Source organism: Cyanistes caeruleus, chromosome 3 (assembly GCF_971803275.1).
Source record: "Cyanistes caeruleus chromosome 3, bCyaCae1.hap1.1, whole genome shotgun sequence".
Taxonomy (NCBI): domain Eukaryota; kingdom Metazoa; phylum Chordata; class Aves; order Passeriformes; family Paridae; genus Cyanistes; species Cyanistes caeruleus.
The window spans coordinates 95,821,231-95,827,230 of NC_141703.1; positions in this window are offsets into that span (position 1 = coordinate 95,821,231).

Genomic DNA, 6,000 nt, shown 5'->3' on the forward strand with positions numbered 1-6,000 from the left:
GAACACTGCCAGGATTGTAGTGCCATCCACAGCTTCTCTGGGCCACCTGTTCCAGTGCCTCAGTACCTTCACAGTCAGGCATTTCTTCTTAATATCTAATCTAAATCCCAGCTCTTTCAATTTAAATCCATTTGCCCTTGTCTGTTACTCCGTGCCCTTGTAAAATGTCTACCTATTGTTCTCTTGCAGACTCCCTTCAGGCCCTGGGAGTCTGCTATAAGGTCTGCATGAACATGTCCCCATCAATTGAGACATGCAGTGTGAGGCACTCAGGATGGCTGGGGATGATACTCAGAGGTTACATTTCCTGCAAAAAGAGATTTACCATGGGGATCATCACTGGGGGTCCCATCTTTGCAGTGCAGCTGGAGAAGCAGTAGTGGGATGGCAACAGAGTCCCCTGGGAACAGTGCTGGGCCCTTCAGGTGTCACTTTAAGCAAATGAGTAACACTGTTCATTTCAATGCATAATGACAAGTATGTGCTTAATACTGTGCTTAAGTAGGAGCCTAAAATCACAGCTGTCTGCCTGCTGCTTTTTTGTGCACACAGAGCATCTTTCTTAGCTGTTTTACTTGTGGAGGCTGTGGCACACCAGCCTGAACAACTTGGTGATACTTTTGGGGCTGTTGGAGGGATGTGCCTGGGCTTAGATGCACACTTCCCTGCAGCACACAAATACATAGTCATGTGGAGAAACCTATCGCTGTTTTCCAGGCATCACTTCTTCAATACAGAGACTCTGGATTCTTGTAAATAGCTTAAGATTTGCATGTGAGGCAGCAGAATGCTTGAAAACATTGGTTACGTTTCCTTTGAGAGGGGTATTTGTGTCTGCACTGAGTAAAGGTATGGTGTCCTCAATAAAAAGTGCTGTATTTCCTCTCATGATTATACAGCATATTTCTTCCTCTGGGGCTTTTTGCTTATGCTTGAAAAATCATTTTACCTACCACTGCCACGGGTTACCTTGGGATCAAAAGGAAACACACAACTGAAGCACAGCTTGCTGCTGAACATCAGCCTTTTTTCATGTAATTACAATTTTGTTGTCACTGCATGGTAGAAGCCAGAGAGCATCAATTCAGTTAAGTTGATGACAACTTTTTCTGAGATGGACCAGAGGAAGAAGGAAAAAATATTTCAAAACCCAGTCTTCTGGCAGAAGGAAGCCAGCAGAATTTAGGTTGAACTGATTTGCAAATGCCATCAATAAATTTTTGTAACTGACCCAGAAACTTAACATATTGTACAGTGTCTCAAAGATATCATCTGTGGCTTGGTAGCCTCCTGAAATATTCCTTTTCTTTTCTTCATGAGATGTCTGCAGCTGCCCATTTGTACCTTCACAGATGTATGTTGAGCTTTTTTAATGTTTTTGGCGAGGAGCTGCAGACAAACAGGGAAGTGTGGGACAGAGCATTCCACAGAGCACTGCTGTGACTGTGCCAGATGCAGAGCTCTGTGCTTCAGGAGTACAGACAGGGTCAGGGAGGCAATGGCCCTGATACTTCTGCTTAAAAATGATGGCAAGAGGAACAATTCAAGGAGGAAAAAATAAGAGAGTGAGGTCAAGCGTGGGGTATTTTATGCAGAATTCCAAACTGCTTGTACTTTGTTTTACCCTCAAATATTTATGACCCTCCATACAGGTTTTGTTTTATAGGAATGGCTGGGGAATTGCTCTGCTTCCAAGCAAAATGAATGTTGGATTAATTCAATGTTTCTAGTATCTTCCCTCTGACTGGTCCCTCACCAAGAAGACCAAATGACACGTATTCAAAACAAAGAGGTAAAAAATGTTTCAAAGACAGAAATAAGTTTGTGGAAATGCCTGCAAATAAGATATACAGTCACAGTATTTGGATTGGTTTACAAATGATTTACAAAGAGGGAGGGAAAAAAAAGGGATGAATATCATCACAAAATTTATTTGCAAAGTAAGTAAATAAATAAATAAGTGAAATAAATCGTTTGACTGGCTCTTTTTTTAAACATAAGAGCTCAATGGAAATGAAAGAGGACTCTGTAGTTCTCATTACTGAATTACATTTTTTTGAGCCTGACTGCGAAAGGAAGACGTGCATGCTTAGATGTTGTTTGACCAGAAACTGATGAATGCATTCTTTAGAATGTAAATATGCTTTTTCCAACAACCAGAAATATGTAAAATGTGAATAGACTTTATTTGAAAGCTGATTAGTCTCCTTCTTGGTTTCACAGTGTGTGAAGAGATACAATTAAACTCATATAGTAATTGGATTTCCCCCCCTGCATATCCCTTATAGTTCACATAAGGCCTATTTCATAGTCATACCTTTTGAAACTACGAAGTCAAGAGAGAAATCATATTTGCTCATGAAGTAGTTGATGTTGATCTGAAAGACCATACAGGCAGCAATAAACAGTCCCCTAGGTCTACAAAAAAATATGCACTCAGTCAAGTTTTTCAGCTCCCCAGGAAAGTAAGCATTTTAAAAATAATTTCCTTTATATATTAAAAACCCCTTTTTATCACAGATATAATCTGGAATAAAGGTCAGCTACAGACTGAATATCATGGAAAGATATGACCATTTGATAGCTCCAGCATGCTTTGTCTAGCACTCACTGACTGTAAGCATTAGCCAGAGGTATATAAACACTTATAAATATTTTATGCATAAGCCTAGCTGCACTTAGATTGATGATTAATAAGTCTGTTGTTGGTAATCTATGGCATCTCTTTTGCATGGAGAAAGCAATTAGAAACACACAGAGACACCTTAGATGATACACAGCATAAAACTGAAATCCTGAAGTACCTGCATGCAGCAGTCTGAATTAAAAGTGTGGATACAGCCCTAGCATTCCCTGCTGTAGTTAGTAGGAAAGTGTCAAGGCTCTTAGGCTGGAAACACAATTTAGTTTGCTCTTATCTATTTGCATGATCCCTAATGTTTTCTGTGGGGTTTTTTCCCTATTTTTATTTCATTTTTAATATATTACCCTGCAATAGAAAAATAGAACAAAATCTATTGTACCTGACCAGCATTTTTAAGTAACAATGCAATTATAAACTAGATATTATGTGAAATTAATAAGAACCGGACTGGTAGGAAATGAGTAAGGGTTAAAGCACCATACTGTGAAGGCATACAACCCATCACTTAGTGATTTGTCCCTGTGTCCTCACTGGTGTGGTCTGTGGCACCAGGCAGGTTTCCTCAGGCTCACCCTGAGGGGAACTTCTTCATCTGGGGGATGAAGTTTATCACCCACATGAGCGTGGGGGAGCAGCAGGGCTGGGCGAGATATCAGGGCCCCAGACGTGAAGGTGCCTTGGGAGGGAAGCAACATGAAGCTGAGTAAGTGTGGAGCTCATGTTAGGTGATGATTTCCTCTTTCAGAAGCCTTCTTAAATATCTGCAGGTTGCTTAAAGATCAGCAGATTACTGTCCGTGTGCGTGTCAGTCAGATGTCCTCCCACTCTCAAATTGTCACCTGTAGCTTCATTTAAGTTTTGAGTTTATCAGATAGACAAAGGCTAGTAAAGGACCACAAGTTGCACAAGCTGGGGGTTGTGTGAGGTCTGTGGGACCCTCAGGTTGCTTGGCCAAAAAATGATCCCTGTGGCTCCTGTGAGGTGTGTGCACTTGTCCCTCCACACTGTCTCCCTTGGGAGATGCCTGGGGAAGGCTGGGGATGGGAGGGCTGGGAGCAGCATGGAGGGGGCTCAGGCAGTGCTGATGGACTGAAATGGAGATGCTTGTGGTGGTGTCAGTCAGAGGGTAAGGAAAATGTGGCAATACACATCTGAAGGGAAGAAGTCTTCCAAAAGCAGAGCTTCCTGACTGTGTAAGAAACTATTTCCTATCCTGTGTTACTCTGCATTTATTTTTATTTTGGGAAATAGGTGTTCAGGGGTTTTTTATTGCTTTAAATTTCTGTTTTCATATCTGTAATTTTGTAGAAGAAATTATGAATTCTCTGCAGCAGCTTATTCAGATATAGCATTTGCTATTACAGTTTCACCTGAGGGAGAGTAATTGTTAATGTGGGTGGAATTTTTTTTTAATTAGGGAATTAACCCCTTCATAACTCCCCCAAGGAGGTTTTGGGAAGGAAAACATATCTCATTATGAATTTTTCCATTTGGTTCATTATAGAATAATGGAGTGCTTGATTAAACCATAATTTTACAATAATCCCCAGTTTTGGAATTCTTTTTAAAGGACGAAGAAAAAATCCCTTCTTCTATCCTGAATTTTCTCCTGCTGATTCTCAGGCAAGGAGAAACTTTTTCAGCCTTCATATAGTTTGGTTGTAAAGACCTCATATTTTTGCATTAACCACCACAGCAGGCTGTCGATAAGGGGTCTTTCTTTACTTTGTCTTGATACCTTTAAAACACAGGAACATTTGAACTCAAAAGACTCTCCAAGCTTGGCTAAAGATCTAAATTCAAACTTGAAGCACCAGGTAATTCATGTCCAGTTTAAAGTCCTGTCCTTAAGCTATTGTACCTACAAATTGAAAGGGTCACCAAACCACCAGGAGATCGTTCATAGCTACAGTAGGTGCCACAAGCCCTCAATGCAAACAGTAGGCAAAAGTCTGATGTTAGACACAGAGAGAGGTTCAAACTTTCCTCTGAATTTCCTTACTTTTTGTGCATCCAAGGTCAGAACCTTAATGCTATCTGAATATATCGTGTTTTGTGATTTAATAAAGCAATGTTAGAGGCTAAAGGTCTAACTACTGAGCGAGTTATTTTTAAAATGTCCTTCAACATTGTGAGACTCTTGTGGATAAAGTAACTTTTTTTATATGAGTTAAGTCATCAGGGAGAGTACTGGTCAGGGGATGATAAAACTTATGATAGCAGCTGCTCACCCAATTTAATTTTGCTGGTGTTCACAACTGGGGAGCTTCCTACACAGCTGTATGTAAATTAAACTTTTGAGCTAATCAGAGCCAAAGAGCCCACAGGGCCCTGTTTCACTTGAACCCTCCTGGTCAGCAAAGCCTGGTGGAAATATTTGTGTGACTCGGCAGCTGGGTCTTTCTAGAGCCTTCAAAAGGCAATGCTGTCTGCTTTCCCTTTTCCCTTTCCACAGCTACCATTAAAAATTACATCAATTAATAATTTCCCTAAATTTAACACAGGATTTAAACCACACTTCACTCCTACTGTAGTCCAGGCAGGCTCTCAAAGTCCCAGGGCTATAACAGGGGCATGTAAATCTCCATGAGTCTTCCAGGAAAGGAAATGTCTCCTTAGTCAGTGTATCACTATTTGTAAGACTGTAAGCCCATTTATTCTAGTTCTGTCCTACCTTGGGAGTAGAATTTCCAGTTTCAGGTGTCCCCTCCTGTAAGAAGACTGACCGCATTCTCTTTGTCTCCATTTTATATTGCACCATTACACTTTATTGCACAATTTATTGCAAGCCTCCTCTATTCCTTTTGATCTAGCTGGAGCAGCAAGCTCCTACAGCTGCTGCTATTTGTGGCATGCCTGGTTATGACCCCACTCATCTATTGGTTCCATGGTCTGTCCTTCTCCAGAGCTCCCATGCACAGTTTCCTGTCGGAGAGAAGCCGATCCAAGCTGGTACGTGCTGATCTGTGTCCTCTGGTGCCATCCTGCAATTCATTAGTGCTAAACAGAGGTCAGAATCTCAATCTGCAGCCCCTATTTAACACATTACTTCAGCATTTTGATGTGATTTGCCAGGCATCTAAGGATGAGTGGTAGGGGGAAAGGGACAAGTGTTGTCTTTCAACTTATGCTGCACTGAAAACTGCTCAAACTCCTGCCCATTAAACTGTGGCACATGATCAGCGATTACTTTCCCAGGCATAACAAGTGGGAGTTTTCCTATCTAATTTGAGACACATAAAAATGAAGCATCTCATCAAAGGTAAATGTTTAAACTCTGTCTGTAGTCAATAGAGATAAAATGAAGATCAATGGCTCCAGAGAGCAATTAGTGCTACTACCTTAGATAACTATCC